This window comes from Saimiri boliviensis, chromosome 8 (genome assembly GCF_048565385.1).
Source record: "Saimiri boliviensis isolate mSaiBol1 chromosome 8, mSaiBol1.pri, whole genome shotgun sequence".
Lineage (NCBI taxonomy): Eukaryota > Metazoa > Chordata > Mammalia > Primates > Cebidae > Saimiri > Saimiri boliviensis.
Genome location: NC_133456.1, coordinates 91,300,842 through 91,324,273, shown reverse-complemented (window position 1 = coordinate 91,324,273; position 23,432 = coordinate 91,300,842). Strand labels below are relative to the sequence as shown.

The 23,432-nt window shown below is 40.9% G+C and overlaps 1 protein-coding gene across 14 annotated transcripts in view; it reads left to right on the top strand.

Annotated features, from left to right (window-relative positions):
• Positions 1 to 23,432, top strand: part of ITPR1 (inositol 1,4,5-trisphosphate receptor type 1) — a 353,358-nt gene that overhangs the window by 29,397 nt on the left and 300,529 nt on the right. The window lies entirely within an intron of this gene.

Below are 23,432 nucleotides of genomic sequence, written 5' to 3'. Positions count from 1 at the left end.
TCCACTGTAGAGCCCTAAGCATCTACTTATTAATTAAATTATTTATCAATTAAGCTAATCTCTGAAATTGGGGCTGATTCTTTATAGCCAGGGTGGAAACTCACTGGTTTAGGTATTTGACAGATGGCTTCAGTCCCAGAGGGCTCATATCTTGCCTTTTGCAGATTATATAATTTGAGTTCTAGCTTCTTACTGTTTAGTGGTTTAGAAACTGACTTTTTTTGGATAAAAGCTAAATACATTAGAATAAAATAGAACACAGACGTTCACATGGAGAAAAGCCATTTGGAAGACATTTGGTGTTGAGTTGCATCCAGTTGGCGTGAGACTATCAGGAGAATGTTTTCACCTGAGGATGGGTGGGGGTGGGGGAGACCTTTAAAAAAAAAAAGGGAAAGAAAAAGAGTTGTTGATACAAGCTGCAAGAGGAACCCAAGGCAGCTATTGCCTCCACCGCCTTTTTCTTCTCAATCTCTCTTTCCTGTCTCCTTCCAAAACAACATACCACCTTGAGTGCTGCAGAAATGGAAGATTTCATCCAATGATCATAATTCAGTCGCTAATAGAATTACATCCTCAGTGTGATTAAAAGGGACAAGAACAATTGACTGTGCCAGGCCCTGTGCTAAGCTCTCTGCCTGTGTTAGCTCAGGGAGCCACGCCTCTTCCCTGGGAGGAGATCATATACAATCAGATCTTAAGAACCTTGTCTGAGGTCACAGGGCTGGTGACAAGTGGAGTAGAAGCCCTGGTTCTCAACTTTGACTGCACAGGGAAATCACCTGGGGAACTCTCAGAAACACTGATACCTGAATCCAGCTCAGGGATTCTGAGTTACCTGGGCATTGGGATTCTTGAAAGCCTCTCAGGTGTTTCTCTTGTGCCACCAAGGTTAAGAACCATGGCTAATGAAATCTAGGCTAAGAAAACCTGGACTTCGTTACTCAAGGAAGAGCTTGTTTAGGTTTGGCTTTTGCAGCTGGGACGAAGGGCAAGGATATGAGTCACGAAGCCTTTGCTATGGTCCGGTGTGAGCTCTTACCTCACACAGGCCTTAGGAGCTGGGACATGAACCTGGGAGAGATTTTAATGTACTGTATGAAGTTAACTAGTGACTGTTTGTTTTACAAATATATGTACATATTTAAAAAATTTTTTAAATCGACGTATTTATGGTGCACAACATGATGTTTTAAAATATGTATTCATAGTGCAATGGCTAAATTGAGTTAATTCACATATACATTACTTCACATGCTTATTATTATTATTATTTTTGGTGAAAACATTTAAAATCTACTCTTAGTGAGTTTCAAGTATACGGTATACTGTTATCAGCTGTAGACACCATGCCGTATAATAGATCTCTGGAACTCACTCCTTCTTAACTGACAATTTGTATCCCTTGGCCAACATCTCAATCCTCCACCCCCAACCTCTGGTGACCAGTGTTCGACCCTCTGTTCCTAGGAGTTAACTCTTTTTAGATTCCACATATAAGCAAGATCATGTGGAATTTGTCTTTCTGTGCCTGGCTTATTTCACTTAGCATAATGTCCTCCAGGTTTATCCATGTTGTTGCAAATGAAACGGGCTGTTGGAACACAGGGTTAGAATGTAAAAAACAGGACTGTAGCAGGGGAAGTGGGAAGAGATGTTTTTCTGGCATGAGTGTAAACGGGCCTGGTGCTTGGATGTATATATGGTGGCCAATTTGAAGCAACTGTTTTGAGATAACAGTAACAGTCTGATAGAAGCTATTTGGAAAGAAACAAACTCCTTTTACGGCCTGGCCTGGTTCTACAGGTGGTCACATGACAGTGACTTGATTTGTTGACTGCCTTTCTCCGTAAATTAAAAATAAAGGTTTCTGGGTTGTGAGCTGCTTTGTCCCTGTGGGAAAATCTGGTTCAAACAAGCTCTGCTGCAGGCTTTGGGAATGTAGGTCAGGACTTCCTTAATTCCACATGCTAAACCAGAGGCCCCTGCATCCAGGTGAGGAGGCCAGGCAGCTCTGCCTTTGCAGGCTGCCTCAGTGCTGTAAAGATCTGCTCCTGCACCGTGGAACTTGGGCAGTGAGTTTTAAAAAATTTTCCAAAGCATTCCTTGAACTGCGCTGCAGCATGCTTTGACATTTTTTTTTTTTTTTTCTAAAATGAAGAAAAAGATCTCTCTTTTGGAAGCAGTTGCTGCCTTTCCAACTGTATAAGTGTATTTTGGAGCTAAAATCATTTCGATGTTTAGAAATTGTGCATAGGGCAGTTGGACGATTTGGAGGCATTTCTAGTCCATTTCCTCATGGACCGTTGCACCCTAGAGTTTAACAAACACATATGGAAAAGCGAGATGCTGGCAAGCAGCCGAATGGGATGATGGAGTCTTTATCTGAGCAATCAGCAGAGCTGCATGTAGTCATTTGGGTTTGCTCTTGCTTCCATTGTTTCCTTGCCAAGTTATTTCCTATATTGAGAACCATCATAACCTGTTCTTAAGTAAATGCAAATCCAAGGCCTGTTTATGCAATATTCCCCATGGCTTCTGACTTCGCATCTTCAATTTTGTGAACGCCTGAGATCTGCAGCCCTAGCGGTTAATAAAAGAGGCTCTTGGATCAGGCTTCCTGGTTCATATCTAAGTTCTGTGAATTCTTTGCTGTGTGACCCTGAACAAATTGCTTCACCTTTGCAAACCTTGGTTTTCTCACCTGTAAAATGGGAGAGGATAATAGTCTCTGTCTTATAAACTCATTGGGAAGATTATTGTGTCTTAAGAATTTAGTACTGGGGGATCCTGGCCCTTAGTTAAGAGTTTGGTAAGCCTTGTTCTTTTCTTTGCATTCCTAATAGTTACTACAGATGCTGGTACTTGTAAATCTCATATTTAACAATATGAGAATAATTACATATTATTATTCTTTTTGTCTTCAAATTCTTTGTGGGTAGGAACATGCACATGAACCCTTGGGTCTGGATTTGAGCCCCAGTGCTCCTGTATACAAGCTGAGTAACCTTGATAGATTACATAATTTTTCTCAGCTTGTTTCCTTACCTGTGAAATGGGGCCTAACAATTCCATTCTTATAAAGATATTATGCGTAAAGAGCCTAATAGAGTGCTTAGTACACAGTATTTGCTCAGTGAGTGGTTGCTGTTAATTTTCACAGTAGATGCAGAAGAGTTCAACATCAAACACATTTGCTTTTCTCTGATGATTGAAAGTACATTTCCAAAATGAATTCCTCTGTGTGTGTGTGTGTATGTGTGTGTGTGTGTGTGATTTCCTTGAACATATCTCTTGCCTTTAACTTCCTCTGTAGGAAGAAAAGGTTAGCTGCACATCTGTTTCATATAAGCCACATCATTTTCATCATCTGAATGAATTTTGGACAATGTCATTGCCGTTGTTAAGTGATGAGCAGAGCGGAGACTTAGAATAATGCAGTCACTATAGTTCTTTTGTTAATGTGGTACCACTTTAAAGCCCCAACGTCCATAGAAGGCAAGGAAGAGATCTTCTTTCTGATTTGTGTTGTCTTTGCCCATAATCTTGAGAGAATAGAGAAGGCAAACATCAGATTGAAACAGGGAGTCAAAATTTTACAGTTAGTGAATTCCTTTCTCTATATTATCTCTTCCTCTTCCCACTTTTACCAGTCCCTCCCCCTCCTCCCTGATGCTGAATATAAAGGCATCTTCTACAAATAAAAGGTGGAAACCAACAGCCAGTCTTCATGTTTCTCCCAGAATCTCTGCTCTTTTTAGATGTAAATCACTACCAGGGTTGTTGGAGTAGAAACAAGGGACCCGGGCTTCTGGGCAGTTAGCTGATAGGCTTTAGTGTTGATCATGCCATTATTGCGTAAGCTCCTTTCTTAAGATTGGGGCAACAGTCCGGCTCTTGCTCTCAGAACCTGATCTTTTCTGTTCACATCAAGAGACCAGTAGTCATGGCTCCAAAGTCTTGATGTTGGACAGATGTTACCCTATGTATTATCAAAATGTCCAGCTTTTAACCTTACGGGGAGCCCCTCAATTTCAGAATAAAACCTGTTTAATGGGAAACTTACGGTTTAAAATGAGAAGTTGGAGCAGGAAAAAGGCGAAAGGAATCATTATTCTATCACTAAGTGGTTTAGATCAGACAGACTGAATATGTGGATGTTCCAAATTAGTACCTTCCCTTTCTCTTTTTCAGTGAAGTTGGTTTCAAGCATCATAGTCCAATCTAAGCTAGTATATTGTGAAAAATTAGTGTTTACCTCCAGCATTGAGGCCCTACTGTGTGCCAGCTGCTGGCTGGTGATGGCAGGGCAAGATGAGTTTCAGTCCTCCTTGCTTTCAGGAGTCTTAGGCTTTCATAGAAAAACAGACCCACATTATAAATTACAATAGCCAATGTTAATACAGCATTTACTTTGGGCAAAATACTTCTCATTAATTATGTCTTTTAATCTGAGGAACCCACCTATGAAGTGTAGTTCTTGATGTTCCCATTATGCAGATGAGGAAACAAAACCGAGGCTCTAACAAGTTGGGTAACTTGCCCATAGTCTGTTAAGGTCACTTCTTAGAAGGATTATCATTCATTCCACAAAAACTTACTGGGTAGTTGCTATATGCCAACCCCTTGTACTCCATGAAAGATACATTCTCAAAGAAATCCACATCAATACGTAATGAAAATCTTTAGGGAGCTTGTTTAGTGTAAGTTCTTGTCTTCACTGCAGCTGTTTATATATGAGTAGAAGCAAAGCAGGTGAAATTTCTTCTTACATAGTATAAAACCAGCTTAGTGGGGAAAGTAGATGGGGATGCTTTTCATGTGCATAATCTTTCACTGTTCATCTATTTGGTACATGACTCATTTGAGATGGTAAGAGTTACAAGCTTGCTCAGTGCCATGTGACTTATGAATGTCATAGCCAGAGCGCTCTTTCAAAGGCTGGGTCAGCTGTTTTTCTTCCTTTGTAGTTTTATAGAGACAAGGTCTCGCTCTATTGCGCAGGCTGGAGTGCGATGGTATGGTCGTGGCTCTCTGCAGCCTTGACCTCTTGGATTCAAACAATCCTCCTTCCTCAGCCTCCCAAGTAGCTGGGATTATAGATATAACCCATCATACCTGGCTTCTTGTTTAATTTTTGTAGAGATGGGGGTTGTGCTATGGTGCTCAGGCTGGTCTTGAACTCATGGCCCCAAGCCATCTACCACCTTGGCCCCCCAAATTGCTGGGATTACTGGTGTGAGCCATTGCACCCTGCCGCTCTTAATGCACTTTTAGCCATTGCCCCGATGCGCAGTATGTTACCTACAGTAGAATGAGTTCTGTTTGTAGTAGAAATGAGGATCTGACCTGGGGCAGTATAATCCAGTTTCTGGCCATTTCCAGAATAAAATGTTGGTAGAAGACCTCTGGTTCCTCAATATATGCCCTACTAGAAATAATGACAGTCTGAGTATTGTGTTATCACTATGATACTGGGATGGAGAAGAGTATGTTGCTTGGCTGTAAAGAGCCACTCTTGGACCTAAAGCATGGCCGTGAACTTGAGGATCAGACCTGTGGCCTTTTCATTTTTATTGGACTCTTCTTTCCCCAGTCCCAGAGTGCTGGCACCATGTTAGCCCACCTAGTAGGGGGCTGGCGGATTTAGTAGGATCATTTTTTTGAGAGGAAGGTTTCACATCTCATGCAAGCTCTTTGTAATTGACTTTGAAACCTCCCAGCAACTTAGGAAGGGTCCTCAAATAAGAATGGCATTTTTCATGGTTGAGTGATAAGAAACACATGATTGTCGATAATCTACTTCTCTGATCTTACTTTTGCCTGCAATTTAGGTTAAATATAGGGTAAAGAGCAACCCCTGGATGCCAGAGTTAGCAGCCAGCCCAGAATCTGCCACAAACTGCTCCAATACCTTGGGGAAGTCATTTCATCTCTCTCGGCCTCTGTTTTCCCATCTGTCAAATGCGGTTTTTCCAAGATTTTATCCAGCTCGAAACTTTGCTATTAGTGGTGGAAACAGGCAAGTTAACGTTAGAAGCCTTGAAGGCTTGTGCTGTCCAGAAGTAGGTTCCCATTTCTTTGGGATTACAGGTCTCTTTGTCAAGATAGATGAGGGCCGGAAATAGCCAGGCCTTACCCTGAGACCAGATGGGGACACAGGCAGGATCTTGGGTCACAAAGGTCATCTCAGGTGGCTATAACAAATTCACCGGCTTAGCTTTCTTTCAAACCACCCTCCTTTGCTGCACATTGTTTTAATTGTTGCTAAGCAACGGTATTTTTTTTTTTTTTCATTTTTTTCTTTTGGCAAGACATCGAAGGAATGAATCCATATCTTACTTAGTTTTAAATACCCTCCTGCAAAGGGAAGGGCCTAACTTAAATTTTGTTTGTTCTTTTGATTCTATTCCTTGACAGGCCTTTCGCAGTAGGGCTGCAGGACTGACTTTCTGCCTGTCTTGTTAAATAAGGCAGAAAAATCAGTCTATTTAAGGTGCTTGTCAAGTATATGCCTCAAGGCATATTGAAGGTTTCAAGCATGTGTGCAGCTGCCTTGTAGGAGAGTCTCCTGCCTACTTGTTATGTATTCACAAAATCAATTCATATTCAATAAAAAGATTAATGGTTTTTTATAATCTTCATTTTAGATTTACTAGTTTATCTCAATCTTGCACCAACAGGCTCCATTTAAAGGGAACAAAACTGTAATTTAAGTCAATTCCCTGGGCAACATAGAATGCTCACAATGTGTTACACAATGACTGGGGATGGTGCCTGCTGCCTGATTATGCTGGAGTCCCACACAGTGCAGCGTATCCTTCACTGGATCGCTGCCTACTTGCTTCAAGCTATGAGATCCATGTCTGAAGGCTCTAGGTACCCTGAACATGGACATAAGGGAATTTGTGTTTGCTTTGATGCCCTGGATCCTTTCTTTTTTTTTTTTGAGATGGAGTTTTGCTCTTGTTACCCAGGCTGGAGTGCAATGGCATGATCTGGGCTCACCACAATCTCCACCTCCTGGGTTCAAGCAATTATCCTGCCTCAGCCTCCTCTAAGTAGCTGGGACTACAGGCACACACCACCGGATCCATTCTTTTTTGTATACCTGACTCACCCTAGAACATAGACCTCTGACTCCTCTTTTATAGTCATTTACCCTTATAATTTAGTTGCTAACCATTTTCAGCTCTATGTGCATAAAATGCTTCTAGTGCACTAAATATGTTTACCTTGCCCTCTAACTGAATCACAGTATTGCTTTTGTGGCTTCCTCCATTGAGGGTGAAATTGATTTGGAAATCTCAGCAAGCTAATGGGATCATATTGTCATATTGTTAGATGGTTCTCCTGAAAGCAGTATGCTGTGGTTGATTAAGGACTTTAACTTTGGCAAAGGGTTTTATAATCCTGTCTTCAGAGCATTGATGAAGATGTGTGGTGAATCACTTAAGCTTATGATAACTCTTTCCCTTTCTTATTTGACAAGTGAGGAAATTAGAGAGATTTAGAAAGTCTCCTGGGGTCAAAGAGCAATCCTGTGCCAAATGTTCGCTTTAAATGCTCCCTTCTACTCACACTGTCTTTTAGGCTACTGTGTTTGAGCCATGAAATAAACAAATTTTTTGGTTCTATCACCCTGTGTAATTAATGCTAACCTATTTTGTATAAATGCAAATATAGTGAATACCTTGTGTATTTCTAACAGACATTAATGAATATAATCTATTTAATTAATATACTTTACACTCATTTATTTAATCCTCCTAACAACTTCATAAGTAAGGTAGGTACTTTTCTACAGATAAGGAAACTGACATATAAGATGTTTTATGTCTGGTCCAAGATCATGTAGCTAGAAGTGGGGGAGTCGGGATTTGAGCCCAGTCAGTTTAACATCAGAAATTCTCCTCCTAACAGCTACTCTAAACACTATTTAGAAGAGGACTGGCCTTGAAAATTCTTTGAGGAAAATTACCTGATGTCTTAACTTCCTCCTCTCCCACCCCAATATATGTCATTGTGAGCTGCATTGACACAGGAGCAAATGTCTCTAGACAAGAGGGGCATGCTAACCACCTACTTAACAATCTTGGGTATATTATTGATCACAGCGTGATAAACACACAGCTATTGTTTTCTCCTCGGCTAGATTTTGGAGCACTCAAAGGCACCAACTGTTGCCCTGTACTCCTGGCCCAGGGCCTGACATAATATTGGTCCTTCATTAAAAACTGGTTGAAAACTGGTGGTTTTTTTTTTCTGATATTATTTTGACTGCTCCCATTTCTAGGAGTGTTTTTGCTAACATTTAAGTTGAACGGCCACTGATCTTTTTAACTGATGCCTTAACTCCGCCCTGAAATCTTGTTCCAAACGACCTGAGCGTGTTAGTTCTGAAAAGCTTTCCTGTAGGCTGGACGTGATGGCTCATGTCTGCAGTCCCAACATTTTGAGAGGCCGAGGCGGGAGGATGGCTTGAGCCTAGGGTTCGAGACCTGCCTGAGCAACAAAGTGAGATCCTGTCTCTACAAAAAAAGTAGCCAAGCGTGGAGGTGCTCATGTGTAGTCCCTGCTACACAGGAGGCTAAGGCAGGAGGGTTGCTTGAGCCCAGTAGGTTGAGGCCTCAGTGGGACCTGTTTGCACCATTGCACTCCAGTCTGGGCAACAGATCAAGACCCTGTCTCAAACAACCACCACCACCACCACCACCACCAAACCCTGAAACTTTCCCGTAGCTGACTTGTCTTCTCCCCAGAAAGTGGATCTTATTGGTCTCATTCTCTGAGAGTGTCTTCCCCTTGACTCCTAATGTTTGATCTTTTTTTTTTTTCCTCTTCCATGCCTATAGTTTTGAGATTCCTTAACTGCATTTAGTACATGAGCGTGAAAAATAACTCATTGTTAAATACCTTTCTCCTTCTTGCTTGGCTTTCTGGTAGGGTCATGCATGCTTTTGTTCTTGACCACTGGAACACACTGTGATGTGGGTACTGTTATTGTTCCGTTTTACAGTTGGGCACCCTGAACCTACAGAGGGTTAGGAATCAAGGTAGACCTGGGATTTGAACCCATGTGTAGAGGACCACAGAGTGTCTACCACTTAAGTGACTTCATAGAGTTGTGCTGCTCAGAAAACACTTAGGGCTTCTGATGTCCTAGGTTCCACATTTAAAAGGCATATTGCTTGGTGGGAATAAAGCTAATGCAGGGGTAACCTGGCTGCCAGGTCTCCAATTGATATTGAATGGTGATGTTTTAGATTAGCTCCAGCAACAATTATTTCTCACCAAAGTTGCTGCACAGAATCCTCACCTGTTTCTGTAATTCTACCATTTTCTCCTTTGTGTCTGAGTGTGGACACCTCCTCCAATCCACCATTCATTGTGGCTAGGAGAATCAGCACCGATCTGAAGATGTCACTCAGCTACTTGGAATCTCTTGGTGGTTCCCCTGTTGTGCTCAGGATATAAGACACACTATTAGGGTTCCCAGCAGTCCACGTGAGTCACCACTGCTTACCTGTCAGCCTCAGTTGCAGTAACCCCTCCAGGTTCTGTGCTCCAGCCAGAGGGATTGACTTCCTCCTGGCAGTCAAAAAACTTACTCTGTACTCTGAGACTTTGCATGTCCTTTTCCATCTGTCTGAAATGATCTCCCTGCCTCTGTTCTTCCTTTCTGGACCCCCCAGTCTTTCTAATGCCTACTCAACCTTCCTGTCTCAGGCATCTCCTCAGGGGCACCTCTACTGAGCCTTTGTGTGCGGATAAGCAGCTACTCCTTTTGCACAGACTCTGAAGCAAGACCCGGTGGGTCTGACTCTCAGCACTGCTTTTTACTGGTCATGTCATCTCAGTCGTATTATTTAATCTCACAGTGCCTCCATTTCCTCATCTGGAAAATGGAGAAATTATTACGTGTGCCTCATGGGGTGGTTATGAAGATTAAATGAGTTAATCTGTGTAAAGCACTTAATGGACTACCTGGTCCATATTAAATATGATATTAAATACCCTAACACTGCTAATTTTTGGTTTTGACTTTTAACTTGCTGGCTTTGACTTTTAACTTGCTGGCATTGACTGAGCCCTTCCCTCCTGCATTAACTGTGAGGACAGAAACCATGCCTGTCTCTCTAAGGCAGGCGTCCCCAAACTACGGCATGCAGGACCCTGAGGCCATTTATCCCGCCCCACGCCGCACTTCAGAAAGGGGCACCTCTTTTCATTGGTGGTCAGTGAGAGGAGCACAGTGTGTGGCGGCCCTCCAACGGTCTGAGGGACGGTGAACTGGCCCCCTGTGTAAAAAGTTTGGGGATGCCTGCTCTAAGGCTTTGCACAGGTTCTGGACTATGTTAGGCACTTAAATGTTTGTGGAATGAATGAGAAGAGACCTCTAAGGCATTGCTTCTGAGACCTGACTGAGTATAGAAACCCCCTGGAATCTTGATAAAATGTAGATTCTAATTAGGTGGGTCTTAAATGAGACCTGAGGTTCTGCATTTCTTTTTTGTTTATATTTATATTTATTTTTTGAGATAGGGTCTTGCTCTGTAGCTCAGGCCGGAGAGCAGCAGCACAATCAAGGCCCACTGTAGCCTTGACCTCCCTGGCGTCTGCCCAAAATTTTATACGTGTCTGCTTAGCACTTGTAGACAATGACTGACCAGGGAAAATGACATGACTGAAAACAAGTATAACATTTTAGTTAAAAGTGTTTGAAATCTGTATCTTTACTAATGCAGTTTCCTCAGTCATTGTAACAAGTTTTGGCATGAGCAAATCAAGTTTATATACATTTCTTCCCACCTCATCCTCCTAATCCAGAGTAACTGGGATTACAGGCATATGTCACCACACCCAGCTAATTTTTGTATTTTTTGTAGAGACAGGGTTTCGCCATGTTGCTCAGGCTGGTCTCAAACTCCTGGACTCAACCGATCCTCCCGTGTTGTCTTCCAAATGTGTTGAGATTATAGGCATCTGCCACTGCATCCTGCCGAGAGAGCCTTGCAGGAGCGTGATAGCTTGTTAGAAATGCAGAATTTCTAACAAGCTGTCACGCTCCTGCAAGGCTCTCTGTTGTCTTCCCTTATTTTAGGGCTACCATATAGAAGACAGATGTTCTGAGCCCAGAGCAATAGAAAATGAGCGCTAGTGGATCAAAGTGCCTCAGGTAGAATTTGAGTCTTAAGAACTTAATTCTATTAGTGCTCAGCAGTTATCCAAAGAGGAGGCCTGCTTCAAATTCCTGTTACCCCTAATTCAAACAGGACTGACCATCTGTCAGAGATTTTGCAGAGGGAATTTCTGCTCTGGGACAGAGGTTAGATGGATGATCCCATTTGACTGTGTGTGTTTTCCCACCGAAGGACCCAGCTGTTCTTTCTGTTTTTGCTTCCTGTGGAAGCCCTATGGTTGGGAGCGCTGGATCAACAAACAGCTGGGAGGAGCACAGATACACTGTAGACAAGAAACTCTCTGGAAACTGAATGGGTTCAGTTCAGTTGGTGGAGAACATTAGTGGAAAGATGACATTATTGAAAATTTGAAAAGATGAACAAGTAGAAAAAACAATAGCTTTCCAAGTCAAGATCCTGCCGAATCTGGTACTGAGTGGGTAGGATGTCCTAGGGAGACGCTAGAGCAGGCGTCCCCAGACTTTTTACACAGGGGGCCAGTTCACCGTCCCTCAGACCGTTGGAGGGCCGCCACATACTGTGCTCCTCTCACTGACCACCAATGAAAGAGGTGCCCCTTCCTGAAGTACGGTGGGTGGCCGGATAAATGGCCTCAGGGGGCCGCATGCAGCCTGCAAGCTGTAGTTTGAGGACGCCTGCGCTAGAGCATGGTGGTTAGGAGCACAGGCTCTGGAGTCAGACATGGGTTCAAGTCCCCGCCCTACTCTTTCTAGTTACCTGACCACCGGCAAGCCACTTAACCTGTCTGTGCCTTAGCTCCTCCACCTGGCTGCAACGGTGAATAACACTGTGGAGCTGATGGGCTTGTGTGAGGATGAGACCATGCGTGTATAACAGCAAACACGTGCAATACAGCCTCAGCTCTCAGTGAAGAGTGGCTCTTCTGACGGAATTTGCAATGAGCAGCCTTCGGGACATCTCTTGGGAAGATCAAACATGGCCTTTGCTATATTGTAAAACATTGATATGTTCTGTTTCAAAAACTCAGTCCATGGAGTATATAAAGGAATCCATAGCCAGGCAGACTTTAGCCTTCCTGAATTTTTTTAGATTTTATTGAGTGGGCCTGGTAACCAGCTAGGACAGAGCTTGGGGCTATTAAAAAAGAAGCCATCAGGGCTTTTCTCTCCTGACGCAAGCCTTGATCAGAGCCTCGGTTACTGACGGGTCATTTGCTGGAGATGGTAATCCTGCCTTCTGTATAGAATTACAAGCCTAGCCAGAGAGGAAGTTGTGTTTATCTTACCCCAAACACCAGGCATTCCAGTGACTCCTGACAGACAGGAGGAAGACACCGCCAATCTGCTCTTTCCCCAAAGCCGCCCTTCCTTGCCCTCCACGTGTTTTTTGCATATTTAGAGAGGTTTCTGCCAGCCAGTCTGCCAAGTGGCATTCTCTCCCGGGCTTTGAGGGCAGTTGCATTTGCCTAAGGGATGGCCACATAACTACTTCTTTTTCTCTTTTAATAGATTTAGGGGATACAAGTGCAGTTTTGTTACTCGGATGTTATTGTGTAGTGGTGAAGTTGGGGCTTTTAGTGTACTCATGGCCCCAGCAATGGGTAATTTTTCCACCCGTACCTCCCCCACCTTTTGGAATCTCCAGTGTCTATTATTCCCCTCTATATGTCCATATGTACCCATTGCTTAGCTCCCCCAGTGGCAGCTACTGCTATAGTATTGGCCTGGGTGGAGGCATCTCTCTCCTACGTGAGAGGTCAGCCTGGCTCTTAAAGGAGGCAAAAACCGTGCTTATTCCATTGACAATGGTTTGGGAGAAATAAGTGGAGAGTGGCTATAGGTGTAAAGAAAACACTGCGTCTCTTCAAAGAGCCCATCTGTTTTCTTTTCCAAGACAATAGCTGGAGGTCAGTGTAGAAAAACTCCAACTTGAGCAGTTGCAATAATTGAGAAAATAAGTTGGGCAATTATTCCTCTAACTGAGATTTCAAAGTTTCTTTCTTCGTCTGGTATTTTTCCGGGTACATTTGAGTTCCAATTTGGGTGCTTCTGAAATGTCTGAATGTTTTGTGCTGCTAAAATTATATGTGTCTAAAAATGTTATCGGTGATGACACTTATATATAAGCTCGCTTGGACTTATGCTAGCAAATTTCTGTGACTGAGGTCCTCTCCTCCTCCCACAGCCGTTCGCAGAAACGTGGCATTTGAGGTAAAGGTGGGAAACAGAATAACCCAACGTAGGTTTAGCAGTCAAGTGGAGGACTATCACTTGAGAACGTTGCTTCGGTCTTGTCGACAAAGAATACTGGGGTTTTGTTGCCATAGTTTCAGTGAAAAATTTGACCTTAGCTACAAGAACATACAGTTAGAAAGAACTAGCTAATCGGTTTTCTAAAATTAGTGTCCTCTAGTACATAAACCAGTAGGAACAGAGTATTTAATTAAATAGTATACAAGGATATAAAAGCCCAAGGGAATGCAGTTCCTTGATCTGGGCTGGGGGAGGGAGGAAACCCACAGTGTTCCTTTACTAGTCTCTTGCAAGCTACAGGAACTTTACTTTAAAAAAAAAATGTTAGTATTGATTTTATTTTCAGATCTGTCAGGAATGAATTTATCCAGCTTGCTGAGAGAGCAAAGTAGACCATTCAGCATGATTTCCAGTTGTTCCCTACAGGGTTACAAACTTAAGGCAAGATATGCAAATGATGTTGGGCCGGGATTCTGATAAGAACACTTGTTGGTGATCTTCTAGATGTCTTGATGTGAAGGAAAGTTATTTTCTCGCTGGGCATTTTAAAGCAACCAATTTCTAGACTCTTGTTCCTTTGAATGCCTAATGTGTGATTAAGTGAGACCAATATCGCCTTGTTCTGAGTACAGCTGTATCTGCCTCCCCCAACTTCACAGGCCATTAGTCATTGAGGGCTGAGTTAGCCTTAAGCAATGATCTGTATGAAGATTATGTAAAATTTGACCTCTCTTTTCATCTATCTATTAGGAGCCCCCGCAGTAGCTCTTCTTTCTGATAGTGGCTGGAAATGTCATCAATATTGTGTGAACTTCCAGATTTTGTAATTTCAGGACAAGGAGGTTTCTGGTCGTTTGTTGATACTCTTCTCTAATTTTCCTATCACCAGGCATGGATGCTGCAGAGGTGCAGTTGAGTTCAATTGTTTGCAGGTTTATCACTGATTGGAAACCTTGCTGTGGGTTTTCTTGAACTTCTATTGGTGGATCTCTTTGTCAGTTACATATTAATACATTTTCTTAATTTCATTTTTATGATTTCAGCTTGTTAATTGGACTTTAAGATAACTATTTAATAGAATTGGAAAGATGAGATATATTTAAGGGAATATAAATGTTTTCATTTGATGTTTTTACCATTTTGTATGTTTCTGTAGTGGCATCTCAACTGTTGCAATGGAAAATATGTCCTTGGCAAGACTCTTAGAAACACAATTCCAAAGGTCGTTGGATTGTGCAAGCTTCTTGACTGTTTACAAGGTCACCTACCTGAACGAATAGTAATCCTCTCTGCCCTTAAGCAATTTGCAATCTTATGAGGAGAGATGAACTAGAACTGCTTTATGGATTTTTCTTGGAGAATGTTAAATCCCTGACAAGCTTTTAGTCCCCTGGTGTTCATTGTTTTCATCTATTCCATCTGATCACTGTGCCCAAATAATTTGAATTCATGTTAATAATAGCTTATGAAAAATGCAGTAAGAGAGCTTGCTGGAAAAGTGACAGCATGCATTTTAAATTACTTCTAGTTGACCTGGGTTTCATTACCCAAATATCCACAGGCCCTTCCATGAATACGGATAATTGAGTTGATATTTAGCAAATACCACTGAAGAGGTTAGATGTGTCAGGTTGGTTGGTGCAATGGTGAAACTAGTCAGGACTCTGGATTTTGGATGATAGCTTAAACGGAAAGAAAAAGGGGATTTTGGGGGAGTCAAACAATCTCAGCCGAGTGACTGAATTGCATGAAGGACAGGAGTATGCAGCGGGGGCTCGCGCTGATTCAGGCATTTGAGTGCTGTCAGCAGCTTACGTCCATATCTTGTGTCTTCTTTTTGTGCATCTTTTACTTTGGTTTCTTGTCCTGTCCTCTTCTGGTTTTGGTATCAAGGTTTTACCACATTCTGAAAACGAGTTGTGGAGTGTTTGCTTTTTTTAATTCTCTAGGGGAATTTGTGTAATATTGGAATTATCTGTTCCTTGACAGTTTGGTAGAACACGTGAGTAAAGTCATCCCAGCCATCTGTTTTCTTTATGTCAAAATTAACTACTGATTCACTTTCCTTATGTCTTTAAAGGGCTATTTCTTCCTGGGTAAATATGATAAGTTCTGTTCTTCCAGAAATTTACCCATGTCATCTAAGTTTTCAAATCTATAGTCTCCTCTCATTATCTTGTTAGTTCCCGAGGCACCTCGTTTTGTCCTTCTGGTAGGCTGAAGAATGGCCCCTGAATGTCTTCATCCTAGTATATGTTAACCTGTGAACATGTTACCTCATATGGTATAGGGACTTCACAGATGTGATTAACTAAGGCTCTTGAGATGGGCAGAGTAGTCTGGATTTCCAGGTGTGCCTGCTCACAAGGGTCCTTATAGAAGAGAAGCAGGAGGATCTGAGCTAATAGGAGACGTGAGGATAGAAACAAGAGATTGGAGTGATGCAGCCATGAGCCAAGGAATGCAAGAAGCTGGAAAAGTCAATAAAAGGGATTCTCTCCTGAAGTCTCCAGAAGGAATGTAGCCCTGCTGACAGCTTGATTTTAGACTTCTGACCTCCGTGACTTTGAGAGTAAATTTGTGTTGCTTTAAGCCACTATGTTTTTGGTTATTTGTTATAGCGTAGGTAAGAATACAGTAATAATTTTCCTGATATTGTTTATTTGTGCATCTTTTCTTTTTTTTCCTGAATAAATACTGAACCATGCTTTTTCTGTCTTACTACTCTTTTCAAAGAAACAAATTTTGGCTTTATTAATTATTTCTATGGTTGTTGAAGTTCATTAATGTTTGCCTTTGTTTGTATTATTTTCTTCTTTCTCTTTCTTTAGATTTATTCTGTTCTTCCTTTATTCTTTTAAAGATAATCAGGCCAGCCATGGTGGCTCACACCTGTAATCACAGCACTTTGGGAGGCCAATGTGGGTAGATCATGAGGTCCGGGGTTTGAGACCAGCCTGGCCAAGATGGTGAAGCCCTGTCTCTACCAAAAAATACAAAGTTAGCTGGATGTGGTGGCAGGCACCTGTAATACGAGCTACTTGGGAGGTTGAGGCAGGAGAATCGCTTGAACCTGGGAGGTGGAGATTGCAGTGAGCCAGGATCGCACCACTGCACTCTAGCCTGGGTGACAGAGCAAGACTCTGTCTCAAAAAAAATAAAGTAATGAATTTACAAATATTACTTCTCAAATTGTAATGTTCAGCATCTTAAGCTATGAATTCCCTTAAAATCATGTCTTAAAGTTAAATAGATTTACAAAAAAAAAAAAAAACACCAAACAACCCTACTAAAAAGTGGGCAAAGGACATGAACAGACACTTCTCAAAAGACATTTATGCAGCCAACAAACATGAAAAAAAGCTCAACATGACTGATCATTAGAGAAATGTAAATCAAAACCACAGTGAGATACCACCTCGCACTAGTCAGAATGGTAATTATTATTTTGTTTTGAGGCAGAGTCTTCTTGTTCTGTCGCCAGGCTGGAGCACAGTGGTGCAGTCTCAGCGTACTGCAACCTCCGCCTCCTGGGTTCAAGTAATTCTTCAGCCTCAGCCTCCTGAGTAGCTGGGACTACAGGTGTATGCCAGATCACCCAGCTAATTTTTGTATTTTTAGTAGAGACGGGGTTTCACCATGTTGACCAGGATGATATCGGTCTCTTGACTTTGTGATCCACCTGTCTCAGCCTCCCAAAATGCTGGGATTACAGGCATGAGCCACTGTGCCTGGCCCCAGAATGGTAATTATTAAAAAGTCAGGAAACAACAGATGCTGATGAGGTTGTAGAGAAATAGGAATGCTTTTTCACTGTTGGCGGGAAAGTAAATTAGTTAAGTCATTGTGGAAGACAGTGGGGCAATTCCTCAAAGATCTAGAATCAGAAATACCATTCGACTCAGCAATCCCATTCCTGGGTATAAACCCAAAGGAATATAAATTATTCTGTTCTAAAGACCCATACACATGTATGTTCATTGCAGCAGCATTCACAATAGCAAAGACATAGAATCAACCTAAATGCCCATCAATGATAGGCTGGATAAAGAAAATGTGATACATATACACCATGGATACCATGCAACTATAAAAACGAACAAGATCATGTCCTTTGCAGGGACATGGATGGAGCAAACTAATGCAGGAACAGGAAACCAAACATTGCATGTTCTCACTTATAAGTGGGAGAACAGTGCGAACGTATGGACACAGGGAGGGGAACAACATACTCTGGAGCCTTTTGTGGGGCACGTGGCAGGCGGAAGAACATCAGGATAAATAGCTTAATGCATGTGGGCCTTAATACCTAGGTGATAGGTTGATAGGCACAGCAAACCACCATGGCACATATTTACCTATGTAACAAACCTGCATGTCCTGCACATGTATCCTAAAACTTAAAATTAAAAAAAAAATTATGTATATGCCTATGAAATAAATGTAAACATTGACTTCAAAAAATTCCCTTAGTTTCATCCTACACATTTTGACATGTACTATTTTTCTTACTGAGTTCTAATTATCTTCTATCTATTACTATTTCTTACACCTACGAGTTATTTAGAAGTATTTTTATAGTTCTGATTTTAAAGAATGTTTCTAGTTCTTTTTTGAAAAAATGTTTTACAACTTAGTTGTGTGTTGGTCAGATAATGTCTTTGTCAGTCCTTTCCAACTTGAGAGGCTTGCTTTGTGGCCTAGCATGTTACCAAATTTTATACATGTTTTGTGCTTGAAAGAATATATATATATATTTCTAATCTTAGGTACAATGTGCTATATATGAGTTTGCTAGTTTTTTTTTTTTGTCACCTTGATCTATCTAGTGTTGAAAGACATTTGTTAAAATTTTCTACTGATTTTTTTGGGCTTATGGAACTGTTCCTGATTATGGTGGTGGCAGCATAAATGTTTGTGTTAAAACTCATAGAACTGTATATGGTGCTATGGCTTGAAGGTCTCCTCCTAAAACTGAGGTTAGAACTTGGTCTCCAATATGGCAATGTTGAGATGTGGGACCTTTAAGAGGTGATTCATTCATGGATTGATGGATTTAATGGGTTAATGGATTAATGAGTTATCATAGAAAGATAATTGATGGCTTTGTAAGAAGAAGAGGAGCCCAAGTTACTACATTAGCTGGTCAGCCCCATCGCCTTGGGATACCCTGTGTTGCCTAGAGACTCTGTAGAGAGTCCTCACCAGCAAGAAGACTGTCACCAGATGTGGCCTCTGGACTTGGGTCTTCTTACCCTCTGTAACGATAAGAAATAAATATTTTAGCTGGGCGTGGTGGCTCACGCTTGTAATCCCAGCACTTTAGGAGGCTTAGGCAGGCGAATCACGAGGTCCAGAGTTAGAGACCATCCTGGCCAAAATAGTGAAATCCTGTCTCTACTAATAATCCAAAAAAAAATAAATTAGCTGGGTGTGGTGGCGTGTGCCTAAGGTTCCAGCTACTCAGGAGGCTTAGGCAGGAGAATCGCTTGAACCTGGGAGGCGGAGGTTGCAGTGAGCCGAGTCTCACCACTGCACTCCAGACTGGTGACAGAGCAAGACTCCATCTCAAAAAAATAAATAAATTTCTTTCCCTTACAAATTAGCCAGTTGTAGGTATTCTGTTATAAGCAATGGAAAGCAGACTAAGATGCAAGGAAAAAATGGGTAGGGAAAATTACTTACAGTGAATTTTACTTTAACTAAATTAGTTAAAAAGGAAAAAAAAATTCTCACTATGACAGTAGGTATGCAGTTTTGCTTTGTAGTTTTTAAGTTTTTTTGAAAAGGATTTTTCTTAACCTCACTCCCAGTTTTTTCTTTATATATAATGAGGTTATATTAGTAAATACTTAGACTTATAATCTGGTGAACAAAATGTTTATCATTATGTAGGAAACATTTTTCTCTCTAATAATGTTTTATGTCTTATAGTCTGTTTTGTCTGATATTAATATATCCACATCAGAATTGTTTTAGTATTTGTTTGGTATAATTTTATTTACTTTTAAATTCTCTTTCATTATATTTTAGAGATGTCACTCAGAAACGGTACGTAACTAGAGAATTACTCTCTCTGACTATCTTTATTGTCTATTAATTGGAATGTTTAGTCCATTTACATTTGTTGTAATGTATTGGATATACAATTTTTAATTTGTGGGGTTTTAACAATTTTTTTGTGTTTTCTTTTTTTCTTTACCTTCTTTAAGTTTCATTAAAAGTTTTTTGTTTTTTGAGACAAGAGTCTTACTCTGTCACACAGGCTGGAGTGCAGTGACATGATCTCAGCTTACTGTAACCTCTGTAACTTCTACCTCCTGGGTTCAAGTGATTCTTCCCGTGAGCAGCTGGGATTACAGGCATGCCACCATGACCAGCTAATTTTCGTGTTTTTAGTAGAGACAGGATTTCAACATACTGCCCAGGCTGGTGTTGAACTCCTGGACTTGAGCTATCCTCCTGCCTTGGCCTCCCAAAGTGCTGGGATTACAGGCGTGAGCTGCCACACCTGGCTGTGTTTCATTGGAGGGTTTTTTCATTGTTGTTCTCCATTCTGTTATTTCCCCTCTACTGATTTGGAGGTTATACTTTATATATATTTTTTCAATAGCAGTTACCTCAGATATTTTAATGTGCATATTTAATTAAGCCTAAAGTTAATGACTATCATTTTTCTCTCCTACAATACTAGGACATTATCAAATACTTAAACTCCTGTCATCCTCTCTCAGTCTGTGCTCTCGTTCATGATGTTAGTGCTTTCTTTTATATTGAAACTTGTATATTAGATAGGATTTTGTTTTATACTTTCATTTAAAAAATTGACTTAATGTATTAGTATTTACCAGACCCATCCTGGATAATTTTCTTTCTGCCTCAAGCACATTGCTTAGAATTTGGAGAGTCTGTTAGTGGTAAATTCTATTTTGTTTGAAAATATTCACTTTAATTCTCTGATAATTTTACTTTTATTTTCAGGTGACAGTTTTGCTTGCTTTAGAATTGTAGATTGATGGGTACTTTCTATTAGCATCTTTTTTTTTTTTTGGCTTTCACTGTTGTTGTTAATAGCAACTGGCAGAGCCTTCATTCCCTCTGATTTTTTTTTTCTCCCTCTGGTTGACTTTAGGGTGAATCTGCCTTTGATTTTCTGTAATTTTACTAGTATGAAATGAATATAGGTGTTAGTTGCTTTTTATTTATCCTGCATGGTATTTGTTAGGTTTCTAGATTTGAGTTTGTTTTTTGTTAGCGATTATGGAGAATTTTGAGCTGTTGTCTCTTCAAATACTGCCTTTTCCCAATCTATCCAAACTTTAGGCCACTTTTTAACCTCTTTTCATCTTTTCTATCTTTGCTCCACAGGTTGGGCTGTAGATAATTTCTTCTCATCTGTCCTTGTTTACTATTTCTGTTCTATTATAATCTGCTCTTTATTCTTTGAGAATTTAATTTTAATTCTATTTTTCCATTTCTAAACATTCTGTTTGGGACTCCTAAACAGGTTTGGTCATTCTCATTCCTCCATATTTTCAAGCTTCTATTTTACTTCCTGTTACCAAAAAAGCATACATTAAATATATTCTAGCTCTAAAAATTGCAGTAGGTGCTGTCTCTACAGATCTTATTCTATTTTCTGCATTGGCTATTTCTAAAAATGGTATTTTATTTCCCTGTGTGTTTTGTGATTTTGACTATCAGCTTGTGTTTTTTTGGCATTTCATCTGTGGGAATTGTTTGAGGCCTGGGTTAAAGTTATGTTTCTCCTCAGAAAATTCTTTCCTTTTGCCAGTTGCCAGAGATGCTGCCAACTCAAGACTACTTAAATCAAATTCTCTGCCTGAAAATTTAAAAATTTTGTCTTGGGTATTTTCTGCTTAAATTTCGGGGATTTCCTATATGTGTCATTTAGGGTGACAGAGTATGAGGGTAACTTGCTTATCTTGACATTGGCACTAAGTATAGGAGAGAAAACTCTCCTAGTAATTCACAAACAAGTTACCTTACCTTCCTATTTTTAGAGTTGGCTGGTTGGTTGTTCACCATTGCACTGAAGCTGTAGCTACTCGTTTGGGGGAGGGGGGTCTGAATTTATGCAATGGTCTCTTAGAAAACTTTCGATCTTGAGTAGGTACAAAGCTTTATCCCCTCTACCCAGCACTGGTATCATAATGGAAGGTTAAGGTTACTAGGTTCTCCAGATATTCTCAGAGTTCTGGCTTTAGAAATGACTTACCTTCCAGGGGTCTTGGTTCTAATTTATTACTAGCTTTTCTGGATTCCCTTCTAGCTAACTACTTCAGTACATGATTTGAAGATGTTTTCTAATATTTCATCCAGCTTTTTCTAGTGTTTTAATTGATATGATCCTTCTGGGCATTTTGGCTGTCAGAAATGGAAGTTCCTACTTGCTTCCTGCTACTTTTTGTGTCTCACTGTCATTTCCTGTGCGATTGAAAACATGGCTACCCATAGCTCTTAAAATGTATAATTTTATGGTTATAATCATTGGAAAGAGAACAATCTCTGTTTGAATATTTAAACAAGTGGCCGGGTATGGTGGCTCATACCTATAGTTTCAGCTACTTGGGAGGCTGAGGTGGGAGGATTGCTTGAGCCCAGGAGGTTGAGGCTGCAGTGAGCTGTGACTGTGTCGCTGCACTCCAGCCTGGGTGACAGAGCAAGACCTTGTCTCAAAAACAATAAAAAACAAAAAATTCTAGGTAGGGAACTTTGTGGTTGAGTTTGGGTCAGATTTCCTTCTTTGGGTCAATTTACTTAGGCTGGGGACTTGGATTACCTGTGTTAACATGGATTACCTGTGTTAACATCTGGGCTAGACTCAGTTCCTAAAAAAAAAAAAAGGTAATAAATGCACAGTCCAGGTATCCACTGTGATGGTAATCAAGGGATAAAGAGTGATATTTGTTCAAGCGATTCTCTTGTCTTAGCCTCCTGAGTAGCTGGGGCTATAGGCACGTGCCACCACGCCTGGCTAATTTTTGTATTTTTAGTAAAGATGGGGTTTCATCACGTTGGCCAGGCTGGCCCAAACTCCTGATCTCAAGTAATCTGCCTGCCTTGGCTTCCCAAAGTGCTGGGATTATAGGCATGAGCCACCACACCTGGCTATATTTGAGTCTGTAAGGAATAATTTTTGACTGCAAGTGAGAGAGAAAATTCACCTAACAGCGACTTAAAACATAAGGGCATTCCTTAGAAATCCAGAGATAGGCAATATCCGGTATGGTGAAAGTCTCAAAATCCTGTCTTTCTGCTCCACATCCTTAGTATATGGGCTTCCCAGCCCCGCCATGTTCTTGTCACCTCATGGTTACAAAACGGCTGCAGTGGCTCCAGGCATCCTGTTGCTTTCATAGTAAGGAATAAGGAGTGGGGACAACACAGTGAGCTCTCCTTTCATTCCTGTCTTTTTTTTTTTTTTTTTTTTTTTAAGGCAACTAAAACTTAACTCATGTTCCTAGCAGTCTACTTTTATTTCATTAATCAAGATTGGGTTTCATGCTTATTCCTAGCTACAGAGAATTTGAGGGGAAGTGAGGTTCTGTCTTTTCAGCCTTTGTATTAGGAAGCAGCCAGGGCACCATGTATTGGAAATGGTTTGGGAGACAACAAGGTTTCTGTACTGTGGTTTATTGGTTGCACAGTGAGGGCTCCTCGTGATTTTCCTTTCACATAGTTTTTAGTGTCTTGGTGATTGAAGAATACCAGCTTTTGTCAACAGTACAAGTAATGTACCTATCCATAGGCACAAGTATGTCTTATTCTAGTTGAAGTTCCCCATGAAAAGGCATTGTAAATGGATGCAAGCAACCGTATGTGTTTATCTGATGCCAATATTCACCATTAAGAGTGAGTATTAGTGACAGCAGAGGCTTTAATGAGTAGTAGCCAGGTCGTTTGTTTTATTGGCTTGCATCTGAGACGTATACCCCAAGCTAATAGTTTCTGCATTTTGTTACTGATGCCTTAGTTTGGCTAGATAAGTAGG